General features: G+C 39.4%; 1 protein-coding gene across 10 annotated transcripts in view; it reads left to right on the plus strand.

The window, feature by feature from the left end:
* Positions 1-1,438: 1,438 nt before the first annotated feature.
* Positions 1,439-27,562, plus strand: part of shisal1b (shisa like 1b) — a gene marked incomplete at its 3' end in the record, with an annotated part of 105,827 nt that continues 79,703 nt past the window's right edge. For 2 of the 10 annotated variants that reach the window (XM_084363728.1, XM_084363738.1), the window contains exon 1: positions 1,439-1,667. Of the gene's footprint in view, positions 1,678-8,780; positions 9,418-26,699; positions 26,817-27,562 lie in introns of those variants that run through there. The other 8 variants (XM_084363731.1, XM_084363732.1, XM_084363735.1 and 5 more) reach the window with 8 other exon arrangements.

Below are 27,562 nucleotides of genomic sequence, written 5' to 3' on the forward strand. Positions count from 1 at the left end.
GGGGAGAATCACGGCCCAAAGGGACTGCAACTGCTCTCACAGAGTCCTATTTGTTCAACAGGTCAAGTCTAAGCCTTGCAGGGGGGGAGCACCAAACTCATTTATGGCAGGGCCCAGGTGATTACAAAACCCCACACATCGCTTCACTGGGCAGAGCTGGTGATAAAGAAGGAAATACTAATACAAAAAAGTAATCAGGTGCCTCAGAGAATTAGAGGAGATTATTGCTGTCACAGTTGTTAAATGACCATAACCCAATGTGTCCTCAAATGCTTCTTAAGCCTGGTTAAAAGGATCATCTTGTGAATTGAACTCTGTTCATGTAATGTGTTTCTTGGGCTGAGAAAAGAGAAATTTGGGGTTTCCAGGTGAGGATGAAACAGAGGCTGGCAGGATTCATTTGAGATTACTTGGCGCAAACATGGTGTAATCCCCTTATCTGCGTACTTACCTGTCCCTGACAGTGATCCAAGCCTACCTCTATGAACCTCATTGGCCTGACATTCTGGCAGGAGAAAATCCCTGTCTAATGTGTCAGCCCAGGCAGCTTTAACACCTGGCACGCCAATGCTTATCTGCTGAGCACCCAGAAGCACCTGCATTATCCCACTGAAGCCTCACAACAAGCGAAAGGGCTTCTAATATCCACACAGTGAAATTACAGTTTGCGTCATACCACAAACACACAGTGTGCAAAGTGCATACCATTACTAAGTGCTTAAAGCCTGATCAGAATACATGTACAGTATCAGACATCCCCAATTAAGTGGCTCCGAGGGGATTTTAGAACTGAAAAATCTGTCTTATTACTTTCTTTTTAAATGAATGAATGGTCTAGCCCTTGTTACTGTTACCATGACATCCCCCTTCAAACCACAGTCTTAAAACTGTAGTTAATCCCTTGAGCCAAACTGATGATCAAACATGAACAAAAATGTACTGTATCGGTCCACAAACTTTGACTCTTCAGGGTGAAATTTGTGTATCAGCTCTGTGCACACATTTACATTTCTAGTAAGACCTGTGCTTGTTAATCTAGGTAGGCCTCTAGATGTTTGTTTTTTATTGTCTGTATCTTTCTTTTCATTTCTGAAAAATATAGCTCCGTCCACTTTGAAACATTGTTCCGTATTGAAATGAGAAGATGATCGTGACAAATTTTAACAGCAAAATAATTGGCAAAAACTAGTTTGCCACTACTAACAACAGCACAGTTCACCTTTTTAGACTTTCCCAGGAATATTAAATATTCAGCGGCGTGTACTTCCAGAGTTGACAGTCTAAAGTCGTCCGGGGCCCAATGCTTAAAATTAATGGGTTTCTGCAAACACTGAATTTGTCTAAGGCAATGCTATGAAAGGCAATCCATTATAAACATAGCACAAGTAAAAGCACGAAAACCAAACAGTTGTTTAATGAATTTCCGGTCCGCCATTTTTCACTCCTGTTACACAACCTCAGCCCAGCATCACCGGCCGCAGGCAGGGCATCGTCTCTGACAGGTACTGACCAGGTGGAAGGTAACTTATCACCCTGACCGCCCTCTTTTGGATTAATTTCTCTGTGCTTTGGATGTAACACTTGGATCAAATTCCACGTTTTTTTCTCCTGAAAGTTTTGCTTCTTCAAGAGACTTTTCACGGAGGCCGCAGCAGCTAAATTAGCAGGTGAGGAAAGGTCAATCTAACTACTTACTGTCGCATGTCACATAATGTCACGGTATGGCACTCGCAAATAGAAGATGGCATTCAAATGTGTCACAACTTTTGCTTTGTCATTGTCTGTTATGACAGTTTTAAATTTATTTGGACGGCGATTAATCCTGACAGATAACGTAAATTATCCCAACGGTGAAAGTTACGTAAACATTCAGGTGAACGTACTAGCTAAATAAATTCGTCGCTAACGTTTGCGTTAGTTCCGCAAAGACACCTTTATAAGATTGTAAATCATTACATATTTTTGGTCCGGAAGTAGGTTAATATTATATATTTGCTAATTTTTCAAATCAACAGACCCTATTGAGGAAAGTAAAAGAAGTTTGCCCTTGTTTTTACCGACATCTGGTGGTGTTTCAGTGGCATAGCCATGTTGAGGCTGGCGTTATGATGAGCAGAAATCCGTTTTCCTGCTCGTTTGAGATGCTTTTCCTCTAACAAAAATGTCTGAATTTACACCATATTTAATGTATACGTAGAGGGCAGTGGCTGTTTACTGTTGCAAGGCTGAAACACCTTTAAACTCGAGTGTTCGCGTTTGTCAGCCCTCGCGAACACAAATCCGCGATTAGAAAGTCAGCCAAAGGAGCCACCGTAGACCGTCCGATTTGCTTTAAAACGTAAACTACTTACAATAATGTTGTTTTTTATATATAAACGCGCAATCTCTGTACAATATGAAATGTTAGTATGCGTTTAAGTGAAGGAAAATCAGACGCTAGGGCTGGATAGAAAATATAGGGATTGTATCCCATGATGCACTGCGATAGTTTGAATGAAATGTTAACATAAAATGGAATTTAAGCTTACACATAGCAGCTGGATTCTGGAGTATATGTTGTGATATGACGATCGTGCTCAGAAGACGGTGCGATCGCCCCAAATTAAAACTTAAAAAACCGTAACCTAATATTACATGAAGCAGAACAACACTCCTGACTATACCTACATCATATCAGCTTTGCGCAGTGGCAGTATCGTAGCCTATGAGGTTTATCCGAGGCGCGATTATTGCTAGTTGAAAACTTTACCCAATACCCCGCCTAGACGACTTGAAATATAGTCGGCGACGGCAATTTTTGACGGTCTCTAAGGAGACTGGATTATTTGTCAATGAAGTGAAAACATAAGCTAGCAGCAGTGGTATTATCGACGAGTGTACAGGATGTATACTATGCCTGAAGTCTTGAAAGCAGTATCTCTTAATCTTGCTGTATCTACAGTTGTATAGTGTTTATTTTCTTGTTAGACGAGTCCTCACATAAACACTACGTACATGTATTAAATATTTGTAATAAGATGTGTAGCTTTTTATATAGCAAGTCTGAGGTTGTGCTGTATTCTTATCGGTTTCATTAAACAAAAATTAGACTACATCTGGCCCAAAGCATAGTTTAATGTGCCAAAATAAAAATGTACTACTCAGTAGAGCTAGTCTGAACTACCTTCTGTTTTGTTTTGTTTTTACTTTTTGTTCACTCCAAACCACGATCAGTTTATGCCCCCACCTTCTCAACTTCAGAAATCAGGCATGTTTACACACCCATAAATAATGCTTCTTAATAAATAATTACACGAACAGTAAAAACCTTTGTTTGAAACGTTGCTTTACCAATCATGAAAGTTAACATCCGTATAAGGACTGGTTTCCTAACAGTTATTCTGCGTGTTAAAACCCTTAACATAGGGGTATGTAGATCTTAGAGAGACCACCTCAGTGATCTACTCGCTGCATCCTTTTGCAGAGGCAATTTCGTAGCCTATGAAGTTTACCTGAGGCGCGATTATTGCTGGTTGAAAACTTTACCCAATACCCCGCCTTGACGACTTGAAATACAGTCGGCAATGGCAATTTTTGACGGTCTCCACACGGGGACTGATATAATGTTGAAAATGAAAACAATGCGTTGAAGCTGCCGTGTAGTAATCGACTGTTTTTAATCGAAACGCGTTCTTTTATTTACTGTACCATACTCTCGTAGTCCCTGGCTGTGCTGCGGCACTTCACTTGCGTCCGTCTGTATGAATACTCGTGAAAAAGGCGATTGTATTTGTAGTTTCGATTTGTTCTGTTATCTCTACACGTTTTCCCCTCTGTTAAAAATGCGATTAATATTTCATTCGAGATTAAAGTGGCATGGTCAGAAGGTAATCGTGTATCCCAGTTGGCTGTGTTCGGGGGGCCTAAAACAAAGACGTACCGCGGGGTACATCACTTCCGTTTATAACTTGTTACAATTCTTGTGCATTTCTTTAACGTTATGGGTGAGTTTGTATGTTGGATTGCTTGTTCGTGACTTTTTCGAACTGATGGCAAGTAACTGCACGATCCGACTACAAAGTTGCAACAAAAATATGTTATAGAAGATATTATGACGACACGATTACACTTCAGGACTGTTTTATGCATTATATAGTCTTATTCTGTCTTCTACATGTGCTGTTCACAAACACTGGAGATGCATGATTAAATTCCCCATGGCCTCTCTCTGGGGATAACATTTCTACATATTTCTATATAATTATAACGATATATTATAAAGTCGTATACTCGTAACCACACCCACTGTTGAAACCATTACAAAGACGTGTGTGGCCCGGAGACACTACACTCTCGTCTCCATCTGCTCGTCAGCTTTGCGCAGTGGCAGTATCGTAGCCTATGAGGTTTATCCGAGGCGCGATTATTGCTAGTTGAAAACTTTACCCAATACCCCGCCTAGACGACTTGAAATATAGTCGGCGACGGCAATTTTTGACGGTCTCTAAGGAGACTCATTTAATGTCTACAGTGAAAACATGATGCTGAAGTGTCTTTATCGAAAAGCGTTTATTTAATCACAGTATTCTATTGTTGTAGTGTCTGGCTGTGCTTTGGCACTTCACTTTCGTCCGTCTGTATATCAGTATGTACGTCTAAAGGCGATTGTAGTGTCGGTTCGTTCTGTTATCTGTACACGATTTCCTCTCTGTTAAAATGCGATTAATATTTGAGTAGAAATAAAAGTGACATGGTCAGAACGTAATCATGTATCCCGGTTGACTGTGTTGGGGGGGCCTAAAACAAAGACGGACCGCGGGGTACGTCACTTCCGTTTATAACTTGTTACAATTCTTGTGTATTTCTTTAACGTTATGGGTGAGTTTGTATGTTGGATTGCTTGTTCGTGACTTTTCGAACTGATAGCAAGTAACTGCACGATCCGACCACAAAGTTGCAACAAAAATATGTTATAGAAAATATTATGACGACTGTGTGGTTACACGATTACACTTCAGGACTGCTTTATGCATACTATAGTCTCATTCTGTCTGCTACATATGTGCTGTTCACACACACTGGAGAAGCATGAATAAATTCTCCATGGCCTCTCTCTGGGGATAACATTGTTTATATTTCTATATAATTATAACGATATATTATAAAGTCGTATACTCGTAACCACACCCACTGTTGAAACCATTACAAAGACGTGTGTGGCCCGGAGACACTACACTCTCGTCTCCGTCTGTTCGTCAGCTTTGCGCAGTGGCAGTATCGTAGCCTATGAGGTTTATCCGAGGCGCGATTATTGCTAGTTGAAAACTTTACCCAATACCCCGCCTAGACGACTTGAAATATAGTCGGCGACGGCAATTTTTGACGGTCTCTAAGGAGACTCTTATAATGTTCACAGTGAAAATGTGCCGTTTCCTCATGGTGAAAGGACGTTCAAAATCGGAAGGCGTTCAGTCAATATAGTTCTCAATTCTCGTAGTTCCCGGTTATACTGCAGCTTTTCATTTGTCTGTGTTCGGGGGGGCTAAAACAAAGACGGACCGCGGGGTACGTCACTTCCTTTTATAACTTGTTACAATTCTTGTGTATTTCTTTAACGTTATGGGTGAGTTTGTATGTTGGATTGCTTGTTCGTGACTTTTTCAACTGATAGCAAGTAACTGCATGATCCGACCACAAAGTTGAAACAAAAAGATGTTATAGAAGATATTATGACGACTGCGTGGTTACACGATTACACATTCACTACTGTTTTATGCATACTATAGTCTTATTCTGTCTTCGACACATGTGCTGTTCACACACATTGGAGATGCATGAATAATCTATCCATGCCCTCTCTCTCGGGATAAAATTTCTTCATAATTATAACGATATATTATAAAGTCGTATACTCGTAACCACGCCCACTGTTGAAACCATGACAGAGACGTGTATGGACCGGAGAGACTACCCTGTCGTCTCCGTCTGTTCGTCAGCTTTGCGCAGTGGCAGTATCGTAGCCTATGAGGTTTATCCGAGGCGCGATTATTGCTAGTTGAAAACTTTACCCAATACCCCGCCTAGACGACTTGAAATATAGTCGGCGACGGCAATTTTTGACGGTCTCTAAGGAGACTCTTATACATGTGAAATAAAAACTGGTCTTTATCTTACAGTAGTTTGTGGGATGTGTCTCAAAAAAATGTTTTAATGACTCTACTTAAAGTAGATGGTCGATCATTGTATGACATATCAGAGTTTTTATTTTTGTCTTTTTGTGAATATTTTTGGTCTACAAAAATAATGCTACACATTTAATTTAACCTTTATCGACACCCCAACCTCCCTAAGTCATTTTGTGTTGAGTAAAGTAGTTGAGTGATACTTAACTTCTCTGATCAACTTTGTATTTACTGTCACTCATTTGATAGTTGTAGGTTGTGGCATGTTCAAAGGCCTAAGGACAGTGGATGTCGCTATTGTACAGATTGTAAAGCCCACTGAGGCACTGTGATTGAGATTTTGGGCCATATAAATACAATTGATTTGGGTTTGATTTGATTCATATATGTGGATATACTGTACATTATAAAACATGTTTCCTTTTTTTTAGTCACTTCTATGTACGAAGAAATCAAACATAAAAGAGTTGGTGATACTCTGTATTCTAGTTATTGTGTAATATACCTGCTAGAACAGCAGAGGGCACTCTTGAACAGCATATGCAATGGTGAAAGTGAGGAAAAAAGGAACTGTGAAGTAGAGGAACATACAGTTGTTTCTGTTAAAATATTTACACAAAAGTCAGTGTGTTTTCTATCTAAATGATAAAAAAAAAAATCTATATTTTAAAGATAAAGAACAATTTGGGTTTGTAATTTGAAAGTTTGCCTTATTTGCAACCAGATGATGATTGCTGCGTAATGAAAGTTACTGCTCAAACAGTCTCCTGTGATTGAAATTCTCTTTCTAAAGTGAAAGTAACATTTGTGCAGTCATGTTTTACCACCCCGTAGAGAAGCATAATTGCAGTGATTTCTGATTAGAAGAGGGGTGGATTTTTAGACAGTCACGGGGGTGGAGGGGTAATCAAGTCAGTCTACTCATTAGGCAGATGAGCTCAAAACCTCTTGTCACCCTGTAAACACTCTCTTACACCCTCGCTGTTATATAAGCACACTTCATTTTCTCACTCTCCATAATTGTAACTGTCATGTGGCATTGTTTGGAACCTAACCTTCAACATTGTAAATGAAATAGTATATTTATTTAGTATTAGTCAGTATTATTTAGCTTTAGAAAACTGTACCTAAGTGCAGGAGTACTTAGTAGGGTTGAGAACATTTTTAGATTGCTATCAATTGTAGTTTGTGATTGACTGAAATTTTTTTTCAGGGCGGATACCTGTACCAATTACTTAAATTTGGAACTGTAATATAAACATATGAAGTAAAAGAGAAAATCTTTGTCTGAAAATTTAGAATAACCACTAATGTAATGTAATTAAGTACAATATAGAGCCTGATCGACATATCGGCTGGAGGATATTATTGGCCAATATCGGTCTTTCACAGATATGACGGTATTGGCGCATATGTTGTCCAAATGTGCTGGTATGAAGACTTTTTTTTAAAATAGGTTCTAATATAGAAAAAGATGCTTAGGATAATTTATAGTCATTAAGTTCCCAGCAAGTACTGTTTTATTGTACTGGTGTCATTTTAGACAACAAGGTTAATTGTTAAACTGTGAAATCACCTGCCGCTGTTACATATCTTTGACACAAAAGTTTGATAACAACATTGTTAAATCACAAAATACAAAAAATCGATAGTATATCGATATTGGAAATTTTAATTGACTGATGTCGTTATTGGTATCGGCCCCGAAAATCAAGTATCTGTTGGGCTTTAGTAGAGTTTACTCTTATAGTGGTCTTAATTACAATTTTGAGGTTATACTTTACTTGAGTATTTCTATTTTCAGTCACATTGGGTTCTATTGGACTCGCTGCTTTCAGTCTTCATTATAAGTCACGGTAACATGAGGCATTGTACCATCATAACTAACGTCAGTGGACTTCATCTAAGTTCTTTTAAGTTGTCTGCTTGCATGTGTTCATCTGCAACCCAACTGTTTAATTGTATTTTGTTACTTTGCATTGGTTGTGAGCAATCATTACTCTGAGTTAAGTTCACTAATGTGATTATTGTAATCCAGCTGCTTGTAATGTATCTTTCCCCATCCCTGGTAATCAAATTGTGCCAAATGGAACATGCTTTCAGACAAATGGAGCATTGGTAGTCTTTATCAAAGGTGACACTACGGCTTTGAAGAGTGATTCATATTTACATAAATTACTTGAGACAGCTTTTGCATTTAATCTTCATTCAGTGTGACCGATGATGCACTTGCATTTACATCCACTGAGCATTGATCAGACCGCACCAAATGGAGTTTCAGGGTTGATGCTGCCTGTGTGCAGTCCTCTTGACCTGCATATGACCCGGTGTTTTCTACATTTTAAGATGTAATTATGGTACGTAGAGATATTATGTGAGATAAGCAGGAGTTTTCTGTCACTCCAGATAGTTCTTTACCTGTCAGAAATGGCATGGGAAGATATGGCTTTGTTCTATGTAAGCGACAGCTGGACGTTTGCCAAACATAAACAAATAAATTGCACAGCATCACAGGACTAGTTCCTAGGTAACCATGTGACAGTGCCGACAATTGCTATGGAAACCAGTGTATTCTCTTGGTCTCTCTCTCTCTCTCTCTCTCTCTCTCTCACTGTCCCTCTCTCTTTCTCTCTGTCTTTTAGTTCTTTCAGGAAATGTGTGAGAATATTCCCTTTCCTGTGAATTGATTTTACTCTCAAGGTTTGACAGTTATGGAGGAAGACACTCTCACGTCATAGAAAGTAATTTCCCCTCATACTCTGTACAAGCTGTAGAATGTATTCAGGCAGGCTATACACCAGGGAAAGACACTGTGGATGAAGATAAGATGTAACTGGTAGAGCTGACAAAGCTTTCTGAAATACGAACACTACTTTTGTACATCGCCATGCAATTAGCTGCCCTGCTTCCATACTTCCCCCCAACTAGTATAATATGAAAAAAACATAATTAGCCTATACTCTGTTACAAATGAAGACATTTTTCAAGATCAGAGTAAACAAAAACTAGTTTTAATCATTTTCCTCAGATCTTTTGTTCTGCAAGCTAATTTGCAATCTGCTTCACAGCAGGTCTTTTGTTTTGATTCTGTTTGTCACAAATCCAGTTACAACTCGATGTTCCAAATGGAAAACCAGGCTTCTCTTCAAAGACGGAGACATCACAGCGTATTCTATTAAAAAAAAGCAGGTGCAAATCTGAAAGAGATGCTTTGAATTGCGGCCAATTATGGACATCCTTGTTGCATCACCTTTATGTGAGTACTTTTCCTCTTTCCTCAGAGCTGATCAGAAGAATTAGCCCATTATTCTTGGTAGATAACCAGAAATGAAGAGATCACACGAATGAACAGGAACCTCAAAAGTTATCAAGTTATTCAACACACCCAATTAAACTTGCTCCAATCCTCTAATGCCATCTCCCGCTTAATCACTACGTGGTGTACAAGGGGTTGCCCCCAATTAGCTGCCTCGTGTGACACCCTGACACCCTGCTGCATCGTGATTGTATTTCAGCTTCAATTACTCTGAAAACCCTTTAGGCAGAGGTGATTGGTCTCCTCCTCTCTTAATTTTTGCTTTCTTTTGCTCATTTTCCCCTTCTTTTGAGTCATAGGGGTTGTCAAAAGATAGTCCTTCATGTTTAGGAATAAAGGAGCCATAAACTGTAGCGATCATTATGTTTTACAGTTTTATGTGCAATGCTTGGCAGTTCTGTGCAGATGAAACAGCTGAACAGTATTTATATTATATAAGTCATGCTCAGTGTTATGTAGTATTACAATCTATTGGGATAACCTGAGGTGTGATCATTTCAAGTTGAAAGCTTAACCTAATACTCTGCCATGACAACTTGAAAAAGTGTGAGAATTAGCAATATTAGACGGCCACAGAGAAGGAAGGAAACATACAAATGTTGTTCTGAAGTGGAATTTGGTGAAGACAGATGCAAGTAATGATCAATTATTTATCAGTCAGCTTTATTTACCAGCAATACCAGCATAACTGATGATGAAAGGCCTTAAAATGCATAACACTTTTCTTGTGTCACTGAGAATGGAGTCTGTGATTACACTGCCAACAGCACCACACAGCCAGATCTGGTACAGCAGTTTCTTGTCTTTCTGGTTGTCTCTTGTCTTAATCACTTTAGCTGCTAGCTGATTTTCTTGAGAATTGTTCAACACCAGACTGTGTTATTCACCATCATAAAGATTAATATTGCACCAAAAGGGTACAATGTCCATAACACAACACTGCACACTTAAAGCCCTATTCATACAGTACTGATATTACTGAGGGACCTCAGGTGATTTAGAGATGACCCCGCTGCATTAGTGTTTTGTGTGGCGCATTCGTACAGGATTAAGTAACTGACAATTTCCCCCGCATATGATTTCAAGGCAACAATGTATCATCAATGTTTCAGAAGCGGAGTGTTCGTTCTTTAACAGCCACATTGATAGTATAGTTAACAGTTGTTTTGTTCACTTTCTGCATGTGTTAGAAGCATAAATACACATGAATGCACAGCTCATTTAGATCAAGTAACGGATGCTTTGTTGCTGTACTAACCTTTCGTTGCTCACAACCTTCTGTCATCACTAATTTTAAATGTCAGTATAGATGATCTCACAGCACAGCTGTTGAATGTTGTTCGACATATTATTAGCTGCAGTCATATTTCACAATTGTTCTGTTGTCTGGCAACAGAAAACAGATGTTTGATAAAAAAACAACACCAAAGAAAAACATGCAGATTAGCCCAGGACTAATATTATCACAGGATAATACTGTGTTTGGCAAAATATGGGTGGTAATTTTAGGTGGAATTTTTGGCAGATTCTCACAGGATTAAGATTACGTATATTCTCCGCAGGTATTACAAATTACTAGAGGCCCAGAGGTTATACAAGTCTGGTAAAAATAGGGTTTAAGACTGCAATTCATAGCCAAAACAATGCATGTTTTTCACATGCATCCTAGACCAAAAGGTGGCAAATGTCCATCTCCTGAGATTTGAGGCACACATAAACAAAACAGCCAGTAAAAGTTTCTTAAATTGTTTTTTTTTCTGTCTGTAATTAAGATTTTTTCCTTCTTCACAAACACCTAAACGACCTGTCGTAAAGGTGAGTGAGGTAGTGTGATTTAATGAACAGACTCCGACATGCTACAGTTACATTCTGTGTTACATCATTGTGGGGATTTCACATTTTGACACTATTCAGCTGTGTTTTTCATCTTTTATTATGTGCAAAACTGGACTAATCCGTCTAATTAGCTCAGCAGTAAACAATGGATATTCACACTGTATAATTGCGATGCAACTGGGATGTCGGTAACAGAACTCTTCTAGTTATGTTTGATAAGGCGTCAACTGTGTGTTGATGAATGAGTCAGAATATCTGTGAATAGTTTTTGCAGGTTGATAAGTTTGAGATAGGGATGTTACAAGCCAGTGCTAACGATCAGTGCCACTCTAATCTGTGCATATAAACTAAACTAAAGCTGATCAAAAGCAGATCCTTTCTTTACTGAACTCTACTGCGTTTTGTCGACCTCACTCTGCTAGTGTTGCTGTACTAAATGACAGCCTGGCTCTACACTGCAAGCATTTTAATTTTTATGTGGGTGAAATCAATCATGCAAATGTGAAAAATGATTTTGTCGCACCGGTGATTGACTCTGTTCTTTCACCTGCGTTGGCAAAATACACATATTTTCTAGATCCTAACAGTAATGAATCTGTCATCTCTTCTCTCTTATTAGCAATGAGCAGTGTACAAAACATTCAGCAAGCAACTTCTCACTTTTAGCATGTTGCTTTTGACTGTTGCTGACATCAGTATTTATGACTCGATGTAACAATCATCTATGTTATTCCAGAATCGCCTACTGCACCTTTAAAGATAACAAGCATCAGTGGTGGCATGTTATTGTCATGTATTACTTGATGGCAGGCCAAGATAATAATTTTCTGTTGTAAGGTTTGCTTTCTCTCTGCAAGCCACTGACGGTACTCTTGCAAAAGCTTTTTATGAGGTAAAAGAAGCATCACTTTGCAAAACCACTGTACAATCGTGTTGATCGCTTCTTATCTGTGTCAGTCGCATCATCCTGGTGAAACTTAATTCTATATCAAAATTTAAAGCTTATCAACTTCATAGTTTTGAATCAGGAACTTCAGTATGTAGAGCAAGAAGCTTGTGAAAAGTAAGATATGCCAAATTAAGCACACTGCAGCTGTTTAAATATGCCAGATACATATTTAATCAACAGTTAGGTAAACATAAGTGCTGGATTGGAGTCTGTAGCCGCAAATACCCAGTTTGAAAGAACTCAGATCAGGATCAGTGCCAAAAACATTCCTAGCTTGTGTAATGGTGTGCTTGTGTGTTGGTTTTTACACGTGTCAGTGTATCGTTTGTCAGAACAGGGAACCACGTCTCCCTCAGACTATTAGAACCAGAGCCCCGGTAGCCCCCAGTAGCCTGCGGCTTTAAGAAATAGCTTTTTAAAAGGTATCAGTCTCCCCTGTTTCCTCAGGATCCAGGTGCTTTTAATTGGATTTCTTTGACAAAATTATTGCCTGCTCTCAGGTCAAACTTGGATGTGTGGTGTGTAGTTTTAACAAGTGTGCCTATATACCAACTTTACTCATAAGCAAACTTCACAAAGAACTTTTATTTGATTAGAAATTATAATATGACCAAATGTTGACCCCCCCCTCCTCCCCACCCCCACCCTTGCCAATGGTGCAATTCCTTGTAATCCTCCATCAAGCCTGCTGAGACTTCATCAAGCTACATATCGTGAATCAAGTCTGACATACATGTTGTATTTCTTCATGTAATATCGCAGCTTTGTAGAAATGGCAGACCCAGCACTAAAGAATATTTTCAGAGCAATTTTGTACAACCACCTCCACTAGGGAATCAATTAAAGTCCCCAAATGTAAAGACTGTATAAAAACATTTATTCCCTGGGACCCAGCCCCTCCAAGGTATTGTGACCTTCTTAAGCGAAACTGGCTTAAGTAAGAGCTCGTACTGAAGGCAGCACCAGCCCTATAATCCCTTAGAAAATGGCTCTTGCAAAATCCTATTATAACAGCATAGCAGGTCCAAGCCTGGTCAAAGCAATTAGTCAGAGAAAATGAGCAAAATTTCCTGTCTAAATGGGCACATTAATTGATAAAGACAAAGAATAAGATCGTATCATGACAATTTGAATGTTTTATTGTTTAGGATAATTGTGCTAGGCTACTCTGTGCCCATCAAAGACGAGGCTTTCCCATGGACTATTAATACAGAGCCTTTTGTCTATACTTGGATGATAATATTACATTTAATTTCCAAATTGTGTGTATTACTACATGCAAGAAAAATATGCTCTAAAATGAATGCAGTATAAATGGAGTATGTTTATTGAATTTGATTTGACACACTAACAAGTAAAACCTGCTCAGGAGGTGTACCAGTATAAATGCTTTAGAAAATGCTCAATTAGAAAGATTTTTGTTAGGTACTTACTTTAGCCAGAGAGTTGTCTCCGTCAAAGCAAGGTTAAATTATATACTTATTAAACTCATGTGAGCATACAGTCTGTTAGCTGTCTGCAGGTGCTGGGTCCTAGATGGTATTCGGTCAGAGTACTGCTGAGAGGCTCTGCAGTAATTGAGTGATAGCAAAGTGAGACGTATAGGCTACTTTTCTTTGAGCTCAGCCAGGAAGTTTTAACAAGGTACAGGATTTTGAGGTTGGGACATCAGGTGGGAGTTTATTAAGGCACTACTTCTGACTTCACTGTGTCATGCCCTTCGTGCTGTGTCTCATCTGTTCTTGTCTCGCCAGTTGTTAACGCCGGCTAAAAATGGGCTCTGGTGTTGCGTGCACTAATCTAACACCATACAATTTTTGAGGGAACATTGGGGTGTTGAACAACTTGGAGTGTGAGGTCCATGCCTGACTAAAATCTGAAAGTATCAAAGGCGAGAAAGTTCTGAATTGAGACATATTTCATATAATCATGTTTTTTTTGGGGGGGGGTTGACAGGAAACAGAGGCAGACATGTTACAAAGGGCCTTGGGTCAGAGTTGAACCTGTGCTGCTGCTAAGGACTCACTCATTCTGTACGTGTGGTGTATGCTCTACCAGGTGAGATAGTGGGTGCCCTGAGTTGAGACAAGTTTTTACTCAAGTCAGAGTTCGAGTAATCATTGACCAGCTTTTCAGGCACTTAGTAATCTGTATAAATGGGTTAGACATAGTTTGCACAAGTAAAAACAGAGTCCTATCTAAACGAAACTGATCCTCATACCTAAACGACTGAATAGGTTGATTGCCAGTCACTTCCAAAATGACATATATCAGCGTTCCCAAAAGTGTTGCAGCCTATCAGCAGGCGTACTGGGCCTTAGTTGTTCGCTCGCACTTCGGTTTGGTATAGGCAGGAAAACTACTTGGTTAGGTTCAGGAAAACTTTGTGGTTTGGGTAAAAATAACTTAACTACGTCAGTAAGTTAAAATAACTCAACGTTAACTTTTGGTTTCACACTTGAATCCTGTGCTTGTTTAAACCGACCATCCATCTCTTATTTTGCTTTGTCTGACTTCATCCTTGTTACTATGTTGTTTTCACAGTTGACCTATATGGAAAGTTTTCTGAAGAGGACGGGCTTGATCTAAAGATGGTTTGTTTAAGGGTTTGACCGGTGTTCATGGTGCAGATGTATAGGAAGCTTCTACGAGTTCCTGAAAAACTTCAGGAGTGAATGAGAGCCCCAAGTGTAAAGCACTGTTGTGATTTTACACTCCTTTTGTGTAGAGCTACTGTGCTACAGAGGAAGAGGTAAATATTACAGAATGTTTACTTAAATGAGCCATATTTCCCAACCAAAATGCACTTCATTAGTGGCAAAGTCGTTTCAAGAGACTTCATGTCCTTGCCAAAAAGAACATTGCTATTTCTGCCACCGCCGTGCGTGCAGAGACAGCTTTACACTGCGGGGTAAGTGGTTAACAGACTGTTGATGCTTTGGACAAGGATGTGCTTGTTTTCTTTCACAAGAAATAGGCTTGAACATTGCAAGCAGGGGTTCTTCATTAGACCTACATGTTGTCATTTTTGTGATGTACTTTAGAGAGACCCAACACAACATTTGGACATTTGAAAATGTGTGTACAGTGCGTTAAAGGGCAAGGAATCAGAGGGTTGAGCTACCAAAGACGTGGTTAAATTCTTGTAATTTTCTGTTGAGGTTTTGGTTTTGTTGGCTTTTGGATGCCTCCTTTTGGTTGCCTTCTTATTCAGACGGGACCGAATATTTTTGCCACTGAAAATGTCATGTTAATTCACTCTATGCATAAAGCCTGGACACGTCATGTTTTAACTGAATATATGTTAATAATTTGCTGACTCCGGTCCTAAACACAGTTGCTGCTTCTGTTCCTGTGCTGTAACTAGTTACTTGTTTTGAGTGTGTAGGTCGGGGAAATGCAGACCCTCGCACACAGATTGCCCAGCTCGTTACATACAGTATACTTCACGTAATGTAACGAGCATGCAGAGCTGTTCAGCTTTGCTAATGAGAAGATGCCAACCTTTGTTCAAAACATGGCATAAAACTCAGTAGTTTTAGCAATTCATCACTTTAATATTTTAACAATTAACCGGATTATGCAAACTGAACATTTTCATTTCCTCACTTGGAGAAAAAAAGTGGCGGAGCAGTGCTCCGGTCCGTTCCGGCAGCACTTCACCAATGGTTGTAATCTTTAACGTTACACTTACCTGTCCAGCAGAAAGCAGGCAACTTCAGCATCAGTCTGCAAATATTTCCATCTTTGAAAGGCAACTCCAGTGTTATTCTTGTTTTATGCTGCCGGTTGTCCTGATTTTGTTTAGTGTCTTGGAGTTTTCGTTTCTTCATGCTCCTGTGATTTTCTTGTTCAAAATAAATATGGTCTGCCATCCTTTATCAGAATGTTGTTTCAAACTTGCTTTCAAACTTCTAACAATGGAAATTGTTTTGCAGGAAATAGCAGCCACCCGCTTCGTATGTAGATATAAATTGCTCATTCTAAGGTCATGGCAACACAATGACTGTTATTTTCGGGTGATTATACACTAATTAAAACATACTTTAGAATATTGCATTCCATTTCTGCCAAGTCTGTTCTGCTAGATACCACTACATATTACACACTGTACCTTTTAAATGCAATCTCAGTCAAAACGTCTGGAAAAAGTACGTTGAGTAAACTTTTTATTTGAGCAAGGTTTTTCTGGGGGGGTTATTCAGAGTGCTTTCATTATCATCAAAGTGGAAAATCCAGTAAGAGGCTCAAACAACAGAATACAAAGTGTGATACTGATAGGCAGCATTTGGTTGTCGGTTTGTAGGTTTTGCGATTGGGATGGCAAGTGTTCCTCTATACACAAGATTTTTTCGCTTAATTTAATTTGTGTTAATCTTGGCACTTAATCCACTTTAACATTTATATGGCATGCATAATTCATATTGAAGCAGGATGTTTAATATGGCAAGGAGAGTACATTCCCACTGATGTTGTGATGATTGCCCCCATGAAGCATAATTAGAGCCATCGGAAGTGCAAGTCATCTTTCCTTCCGTACAAATCAAATTTAGAGGACATAATCATATATGCTCCTTTATTGGCAGCTAAATCAGTCTCCTCAGGGCCCCGCAGGTCTTTGGACTGCCACAGTATTTATTATGAGAGCATGTAGTCCACAGAGAAAAACAGGAAAGAGGCCTTTTACTGACACAATATAGAAAAGTGTTTTTGTGCCGCTTTGTTATCTTGGTCACATTTAGTTATTAGCACTGTTTGATGGGGATTCATGCGGGATTTGTGTTAGAAAGTTTATTTTCTAACTTTGTTTTTCCCCCTTGCTTGCTTCTTATATGTTGAAGCTGTGTTTATCATGCACTGAATATACTTATTTTTTCCTTTAAATTCAATTTATTTTTGATTCAACAGACATTTTCATAAACGGATCTCCACGGCATGAGCAGCACGTGTACATTATGACACATGTTGCGTTTCATTTCCGTGAATCTGAGTCTCATTTATGTATTCCGCCTCACACATGCTTTTCTCGGCAAAAATAAACCCGAAAATGATCTATGGAAAGTCATCATACCAGCGTCTTGCTACAGTTTCAATGTCTATATCTGTAGAATACGTCACAGACATAAAAAAAATATACTAACCAGATGAAGGACAGTATTTTTTAGGTGCAGTTGTTGTTTCTCTTACTCACTCTATCTCTGAGCGATTGTAAAGGAAAATCACATCATCATCATTATTGATCATTATGAACGTCCTGATGTATAGTATATAGCATTCATAGATTTTACGCAAACCAGATGAATTGTGCATCATCAGGCCGTATTGTGCTTTAATCATAATCCCCACAGTAGTCATACTTTTTTACTAGCAATGATGGGAAAATTTGCTTTGTCTCTTTACTGATAATTGGAGCCTACTGCCATGCATTGCTGTGTTTACAGTTTTTAATTCACTGTGGTAAAGAGCAGTGATCAAAGCAAGCAGAATGTTTGCAGTACAGATGGCTTTACTAGATATGTGTTACTGAAAAGGAGAACATTACTGACTGTTCCTTAACTATCAACAATCTTCACCCGTCAGAGAAAACACAAGCAGTCAAAGCTGACCTATCAGAGTTCTGGCAGTCTCCACAGGCTGTCTTTTCAGCCAGTGTACAGGCTTTGAAAATGCACAATAATCCCTTAAAACACAATGATAAATCCCTCTTTAGGCTTTCGGCGCTTTGTAAGATGTTTTGACTTTCTGGGCTTGATTTACACCTCGACCCTCTCGCAGTGTGCATACTAGTAGATGTGTTAACTTCACTTGCTAGCACAGTTTGCGGTTATGTTTTGTTTTTCAGTCATCATGTCTCTAAGGGACATAGAGAGTGTGAGGGCTGAATATAACTGTATCTGATCTTTATCTTGCCTTGCACTTCATTAAAAATAGCAGCAGATGCAGCAGATGAAACCCTCAGCAGCACTGCTGCGTGGCAGTGGTCAAAGTACACACTCTGGTATACAAATTTCATTGACCAGAGTGATCTTCAGACATACCTCTGCTTATCAAGTAAGTTTGACTGACAATTTGATGTGAACTCATTCTGAACATGTCAGAAACAGTCAGTAAATGGGAGCTGACTTGTACTTGCATAAAATTTGTTAAAAATAGAAAATCTGAACGTCTCCAACAGGTTTGCCATTCAACTCTGCTGACTGACTCAGCGTGTCGTGAGGTTCTGTAAGAGAATCATTGTCGTTGGTGTCAACTTGAACCGTGGGGGCCGAGGGTCAGTCAATGAAACCAGCCGGTTTTGACATTTGCCGTACAAAGCTCTTCAGTGTCAACACCACTAAGCCAGCTCTATCATAAAGTGGATCTATTGACATATGGGTAATGTCAATGCAGAAACCAGCATGCAGGAACAAGGACTTAGCCAGCTTTATTATTGGATATCTGTCCTAACCTTCAACCTTTTTCTGTGAGAGTGGTTATTATTTCCCAAAGAGCAGGCTGATCTGGGTCTGCGTCCAGGCCTGGTAGGTCACAAACAACCACACAGAGACCTGGGAGTGATGGAGCGTCAGTACATGGTCAACATCCATGACAAATCCCCTGTCAGACAGGTTCTCATTCCACTGACTAAACACGAGGGGCACAACATTATCTCGGAGGCAACACTCCAGTATTTCAAGACACAAGTGGCTAAACTGCAACCAAAGCTGGAGAGGGCAACAAAAAACTTTGACAAATATAAATATGATTAGGAACCAAGTTGCATTACAAATGGAAAATGTCTTTCTTAAATTGCCATAATAGTGTAAAATGACGAAAAATCAAACCCTTTGATTAAGACTTGATAAAACACCCAAAACCATTAAACTGAAACAGTCATGCACAAACTGTTGGAGCAGTGTATTGAAATTACTCAACCTTCTTGTAGAAAAGCAGAGAATTTAATGCCAACTGGAGAGTGTGGAGCATAACAAACCCATCTGAAAGCCTACGTAACAAATAGTGATGAGTAAAGCCTATGGATGAAATGAGATGCATGCAGTTGACAATAGTATAAACAGCAAGAGATGCAAACTGTGAGCAGACAACACCATCTGGCCATACTTCTGTTTACACTCTATATTACTGGTGATGTATTTTCTGGGAATCTAATCTTAAATGGTTCTTCAGAATATTGAAGTGCTCTTTTATTATAGAAACATCAAATAAAAACATTACAAATAACCAACCAACCAACAAACATGACTTTGAAGTTTCACATTTATAGAATTTATTCAGTAAATGTTTATTATTCGGTCAGTTTAGGAAGTCCAGAAGTATTAAACCATCTTGTAAACAAACTGAAACAATAAAGCGACACTCTCTGGTGGTTTGGTCCATCATCTTATTTCTGTTATTGACTTTGAAAAGTAATAACAGGTTAATTGTCTAACAGTTTTCACTTAAACACTGAAGAAGCTTCTCTGGAGAATCCCATTTAATGAGAAAGGCAGCCAGAGTTGTACTAAATCATCAAGATTAATTACAAACTAGGATCCTAGCATTTGACGCCTTTGAAGTCTAAATTCACATTTTCTACACCTTTTCTTTCTTTTGAACACTGAGTAAATTAGGATTAATGTGTATCTATAATGCCCTTTTAAGAAAAAAGTGAGTCATTGTATTCTGGGTACAAAGTTGGTGAAAGTGCATACCATGTGTCCTTGGTTTTGATCTGGCCTGGAGCTTTGGTCCTCTGTCGCTTTCTTCTCTCTGCTGTGAAGAGCTGAATAAAAAGCAAGGACTCAAAAACCCAGCAGCAACCTAAATGTCAAAGAAAGGAGGTTGTGACTCAGAAATGCGATAAGGTTTTTATGTGAGACGGTAATACTCGGTACATGGTACAGCCAACATATCACAGTTCACAGTATTAGTAAAATAGCCTTCAAACTTTTATAAACTACTGTTTAAATATACAAAAATTACTTTATGTTTGGCCGTAGAGCAAACACTGAACAGTAAACTGTTTACTGCAGCTTTGTTGAGTTGTGCAAAATAATTAACATAAACAATACTTTAACACCATCAACACAGCAGTTTGGTTATTAAAAGTTTGGGAGAGGTGACTGGGTATGACTTTGAATTCAGCATAGGATATTCGTCTCTTTCTTTTGGCTGTTTTCTAAATTTGCAAACATGCATAGAATGCAAAAGTGATCAACTGTGACACAGGCTACTATAGCACCGTTCTTCTCCCTGCTGCAGTCTGCCAATGCAATACCACTTGACAAATGCAATACATGCATTATCCATCTCGTTCTTCTCTGCTGTTTATGCACATTCTGTCACCCAAAGCCTCAAATGAAACCACAACAGTGGGTTGAAACGAGGCTGACCGGTGGGGAAGAAGGTAATGTGTGGAGACTTTCAGGCATCAAGTTTCCTCTTTGTCATGTAAAATGTAGGGTAAATAGCTGGTGTTAGCATAGCAACCTATGGCCACAGTAGTTAGAGCTAGTCCTGCTGTGGCTGCTTTGCCTCTGTTTGCATGATTCAGCTGCATTTAAATGAGCAGTTGTGACACAAAACCCCTGATTAAAGCAACAAAATGTAACTTCCTGGAGAACAATAGTTGATTGTTTGATTGTTGAGTCTCATTCCCAAGTCATCAAATACTGACGCTTTTGTGGTGAGGCGTGTTTGTGAATGGGAGAATGCGAGGCAAATTGTAAAGCGGTTTGAATTTATGCTTATCAGATAGTCTCAAACACATAAAAATAATTTAAAGGGGCACCCTGATAGATCACCTGGTAGAGCATGCGCCCCATGTATGGCAGCAGCCTCGGCTCCGTTCTGACCTTTGGACCTTGCTTTTCTCTCTCTCTCCCTCCCCCTTTCATGTCTGACTCTCCTAGCTGTTGTATCAAAATAAAGGCTAAAAGCCCAAAAAATAATTCCCCTCCATCCCAACTCGTCAAATAATGATGCTCTGGGTTTCCCAACTTGTCGATGTCGACGCTTTGGAATTGTAGGACTCATTTCCGGCTGCCGTCCCAAAGAGACAGTTTTTGACGAGTTAGGAATGTGACTCAAAAATCAACTTTTCTTACAAATGGCACCTTTATGTCTAGGTACAATAGACTTTCAAACCATGCTACAGAAATTCCGCCTTTCTGTACTGTTGCACAGCCTGCTAAGTGTAGGGTTAATATGTGATTTAATATGTGATTTATAGGGCATAGGCATTTCAGTACTGCATTTGAATACATTATATTTCATTATATTTATTTGTGAACAGCAAATGTACAGAATTAAATTGAAATGTTGTAAAATATGCAGTGAAACAATGAAGATTCTAATTCGAACAGCATTTTTACTGGTCTGCTGTGTTCAGAATGCATCAGTCTTTTGAAAAACTTAACAGGAAATCAATTGTGAAAATGCAATTTAACCAGAAGGAGATGAATTGTTTGGTATCACATTAATATCAATGTGACGAAATCCCTTAAATGTCAATATAAGTGCGAGCACAGAGAAGTTCCCATGGTACACTGATAAGAAAATAGAGCACTGTGCAGACCTCAAGCTTTAATATCCGATGCGAAAGAGAAACAGAAACAGGAGATTGGTTATTGTGTCGATTGAGTCGTCAGCTCCTATTTGAACACTTCCTCAAAATAGCAACTAGACACTGATTATAGATCCTGTGAGGAAGTGAGGAAAGTTGCTTCCACTCAATCTGGATCTCAGTCAAACATAGGTCCATGCTGCGACAACCGTGTTAAAGTCATTGGGTGCGATAAATGGCCTCCTCCAGAGACAGATTGCTGAACTGTTAAATTTAGAACACATCACCTCCCATTCACCGCCTCCCTGTAGGCAGCCAAAATGATCACCCAAGTGTTTTGTAATGTGTGATCACCTTAACTCTCCATGAACCATGGGAGCAATTTTCCTTCTACCTTTTTTTGAGTGCAGAAGCCTTTACAGGAAACCTTTTTACCTGTGTCTGTGCCTGCATTTTGACCACAGGACCCAACTTGCAGCTTAGGGTTATGGGCAGCGTCTTTCAGCCCATGCAAGATTGGTGCTCTAGATGTATTGTTACTTAGTATCAGTATTTTGACTTGGGATGAGAATTTTGTTTCCTGACAGTGACTGGATTTTTTAGGCAAATACTGATAATGTTTGAGAGTTAAAGGAATCTGACATTTTTGATGAGGATCTCTTAAATTAGTTTTTGAAAAAAAAAACAGTGACACTATTTCTAAATGATTTTTCCCCAGAATAGCCAGCCAGTGAAGGTAACTTTTGAAGCAGCATGAGAAGACGTGCTCTGATGTAGTCAGCGCTTCGTTCAGTTTCTCATTTGTGATGCGATAGTCATACACACATACTAAAATTCCTTTCATCCCTGAGGCGAACCAAGGAAGAGATCTATGTTCGTCCCAGAAACATTTTCTATCATAAGCCTGGTGACCTCAACCAGGTTTTTGGCATTTCTATACTGAAATTTGTTGAAATATGTCAACCGACACAGATGATATACCTGCGAAAAGTTTGCAGTGGTATGTTGGTTTTAATCTATAACGTGGTACTAAAACTGAAAGTTATCATACCATGTACATTTGGTCATCTTAGGTATTGAATTCTACTGTAGTAGTTTCATAAAAAATAAATACATTACAAGATTATATCCAGTTTCTGTTGGAAAATAATGATTTGTGAAATTATAATAAAGCGTTTGTTTAACTATAAAACACTCTTCTGTTTTTATTGGTTAACGGGCATTGTAACATATAATAATAATGTATTTCTGTATACCGTAATGCTGTTAAACTATGATATTTTCTGTGATGGTTATCTTAGGGTTAGGGTTCCTAATCCGCAATAAGATATCATCGACCAATTTATCGGTCTTGCTCTAGATAGCTCAATACAGTTACCTAAAAAGCAGTAAAAATAAATACAAATAACACTCAGCAGTTTAGGCTCTCGCCTTTCTGGTGTTTTCATCCTCACCTTGCACAGCTTTCCAACATTGATTTAATGTCACAATTGCAAAACAGTTTGTTGGCACATTCCATGCAAAAATGACCTCTCTAACAAAGCGTTTTTAATCTGGTATTAGTCTAATATTCACATTTCCTGAGATGTGTTGGAAATCCAATGACAAAAAAGTAAGCAAGTATTCTGTTTTGGGTCCAAAGTTGAATTCTTAGCGGACTATTTAGTCAAAAAGGCCCACAAACTTCTTCAAGTGGCAATCAGCGATCTGAAATCTTCCAAAACAAAGCCTCAACAATTTCCCTGCTCCGTTCTCTGAACCTCCCTCCTGTTTGTTTTGGCTGCCATCCACACAGCCATCTGAGCCACCAGCTCACTGACTAAGACCAAGGCTGACTCCCTCAGCCTGTGGCCTGCGGTGGTTGTCTGCCATCCATGCTGACATACACAGCCCAGGCCAGCTCTAAGTGTGGATGAATAATGGACGAGCACAGTCCAGAGGTTTTTCATCTCCCCAACCAGTGTGCATGGAGCTGTTGTCTCTCTTTTTCGCTGTCTATAAATCCCACATGAAGAGCCAGTGTTGCCAAGGATGTCTGTGTGATCTAAGAGAAAGCTGAAATATTTGTTATGACATCAGATGAGGAGTTTCTGCTATAACAGTAAGATATCCTTGATTATGAGGAACATTGAGTGCAGTTGTCTTTGGGACAATCCCTATGGCGTTATTTCATAAATTCCACAAGCAATTAATCTGGTTTCAAATCGATGGAAAATACTGCTGTTGTGGAAGCAGACAATGTGCCGATAGCAGTTGCTAAGAAACTGCTGAGGTGTTGGTGTCGGACAGTGATAATTATACTACTGGAATCTGATCACTTGTGAATAATTTATCCAACATGAGATGGCGAGACAAGAGAATGGGGAATGTAGCATTCCCGCATATGTGTCAGAACCAAAGTAAACATAGTGATGAGGAGTCTGCTAATGGAGCCCCTTGGAAGACCTCCGGCATAGCCAAATAAAAGATAGCAGTGCCAGCGATGTGATATAAATAAGTGTTATAACAATTTTGGCTAGAAGAATTCTCAGATGGAGAAAATGACAGAGTCTACATCAGGATTCAGCGGGAAACGCAGCAGACACTGTAACAGCTTGTTACCACAATGAATATAACAGCTGTCACAACTTGCCAAGTGAGAACTGAATGACTGCAGTCTGCTCCATTTTGTCCAGCAGAACTTGCATTGTCTGTCTCCTACAGTATTCACTCATTCTTACATTCAATCCCCTTTTGTTTGGCAGTTCCTACAGATTTACATTACTTGGAATTGGATTGAATGAATGAATTACCTTATTATTGCTCACCATGGAAAAGTGCAGGACAACCAGGGTCATCAAAAGTGCCCCAGCTTTGACTTTACATTTACAACGTGAGCAGTTGAAACAGACATAGGACAACGTTAGATGCGAGCCAATCAAAGGCAGAGAAGTGCGGGTCGTGCATGAAATGAAGTGGTATCAGTAATTGCGTGGATTGATCAGGTTTGATTGACAGTAACCAAACAACTCAGAAACTGGCATGCTAAAACCTGATTGGTGTGCAGAAGTACATGATGACACCTTTTGTAAAGCAACACTTAAAACCAGTGAGAAAAGCGCAGGTAAACAACAAAATACAGTTAAATCAGAAGTAATTTAGGCGAAACTGTTTAAATGTTAGAAAAAATACATCCCACCCCACGTGTTCATCCCTCACGGAAAGAATCTGATTAAGAAAGTACATGTTTAGGGATTTTTTTTGTAGTTTATATTGCACTTACTTAATATGTTTTGCTAAATCAATTTGTGCTTGAATACTGAACAGAAAACCTGGGGCCAGTTACTATTCCAGTACAGGAATACTGTACACAATAAACAATACACAGATTGAGTGGGAGGAAAAAAAATGGTTAATAGGGGCCCAGCAATTAATTTTTGCCCTGGGGCCCCTTTTTTTTAGGTTAATCTGGCCATGTAGCCAGCTCCACACTTATTAATGCAACATCACTGGTAGCACAGCTGGCAGCATTTCAAGGTCTTCCATTGTTGTTTCTGTCAGTAAAAGTGGTTATAGCTGCATAAATTATATCTATTAACTACCTTCCTGGGGGGCAAGTTAACACAGTTTTTGTTGAGGGTGTATTTGAGAAAGATATGATATGACAGGGAATATCCTTTCAGTAAGTTTCTATGACTGCCTACTTAAGGCTCTTAAATGTCAGGATCAGAATGATAGCAATTATTTATGTAGTGTACAGTGTAGTGTCTCAGTGTAGTGTACTCAGCTTGGTGATACAGTATGTTCCCAAGTCGCTGGAAGTCTTACAGTTTATGAGACATGCGCACAAACGTCTGCACATGCCCTCATCTACCTTTTCATCATGAATAAAACAGGCAAAATGAGGCGCACATTGGATCTCTTTTTGTGTTTAAAGAGACAGAAATCACACAAACACCTGAACTGTAGCTTTCTGAACTCATACCAGTAAACAACAGCCAATGGCGCAACGCCTGTGCAAAGCCAATGGATCGGGGGTTTCCTGATGTGTGTTTCAGCTGTGAACACACTTCTCTGAGTCTGAGCAGACAGGCCTTACAGGCTGCAGTTAGTTCACTGATGTGACACTGCACACACTTGCCTCTTGGCCTCTCTCCTCAGCTGCCAATCATTTCTATTTTTTGCTCATCATCTCTGAAACCTTTCCAGATCCTCAAGCCAATCAAAGCAGGGAAAATAGGTTTACTTGCAAATCAAAGATATTCTGTGATGAAAAGGGGAGACACTGTTTTCCACATCAATTTCTCATCAGCGCCTCATTTTTCTTGCTTGGGCATCGATTTTAAAATGGGAACACCTGTGGCTGCTTCTTTATTTTGTTGGCCCACATAAATCCTTTTTCCATTGGGTTTCATCGTTCACTTACCTTGTGATTAGATTGAGACGCTTGGTGACCCTGCTGATTCCAGCTCCTGCAAATGAAAGTAGTGAAATGACATCATCTGACATCTGGCTCAAAATATTAACTTTTTGTAAATGTCATTGATAACAATCTGGGAAGACTTTTGTGAACAGCGCTGCAATAATAAGGGATTCGAAATAAATAAATAGATATCAACCTTAACCTGTTTGCCCATTATTTATTTAAAAGGAGTAGAAAATAACAAAACAAACATATTTATATTTAATGAGCTATCACTAATCAAGGTGGCCTTTAGTCATTTGCAAATTTACAAGAGAAGTCTGATATAATTTACATTTGGATACACAGAGTTTGTTGCAAGTGATAGACAGCGAGGGTGAGAGGTAGGAAACCAGGTTTCCTCAGCATAAGATTGTGTTGTAAAGTCTGCATTATTGGGGAGAACTCATCGTAAAACATAAGCCTTGTCTCCCGTGTCTGTGTCTGGAAGAGGAATAAATCTGGATGGATGGGCTGTGCTTGAAGTGAATAAAAACAAGTGCCACATGTTGGCATGCGAGGCGGGGGAAGGTGCTCACGGCAGCACGGGGGGCCCACAGAGCCACCAGGTAAGACTAGCAGTTCCATGTTAGTGTATGTGCATCCTTGGACACTCCACTTTTAGTGTGTCACACAAACGAAGCAACAGACAGACGGACACAGAAGGGCAGGAAGGTGAGAACGGAAATGTAACTGTCATGTAGTATCTCCCCAGTTTATTTAGAGGGCAGAGAAAGAGAGCAGAAAAGAGTACCGGTAGCTCGTGAGAAATGTGAGAAAAAGTCACAGTACACCCAAGAGGACAATGTAAAAGTGCCAGTAGTGCTTACGGGTGACTGCTTTATGCTTTGGATTTGGGTTTTTTCCAGTCCAGTTTTCTCAGGAGTTACTCTGAGCTGTTTTGTGGGGATATGCCCTGTTGCAGAATCTCAAGTTGTCTTTCTTTTTGTGGGTGTGAACTGGGTTGGAACTGAACTGTTTTGGGGCTGTGGGGAAAACAAAACGGACTGTGTGGATTGAACTTTAGGATACGTCTCAATCGCTAGTTTAGATTCTTCTTCAATACGGAATGATGTTCATTTTGTAAATTATGGCCCCATTTAGAGTAGAATAGATGATAAAGCAGGGTATGCTTTAGGGCTTGGCTACATTGATTGACAAGTTGCTACCAGGGCGTTGACTCAGGTTCTCAGTCTGATTCAATGAGAGTATCCTCTCTCACTCTCTCGTCCAAACATGGTCACTTCTGGCTCCAAACAAAACAAGAAAAAGAGCCAAACTTGAGGCTTCAAAACAGTAGTCCACAAACCAATCG

This window comes from Pagrus pagrus, assembly GCF_965226575.1.
Source record: "Pagrus pagrus genome assembly, chromosome: 10".
Taxonomy (NCBI): Eukaryota; Metazoa; Chordata; class Actinopteri; order Spariformes; family Sparidae; genus Pagrus; species Pagrus pagrus.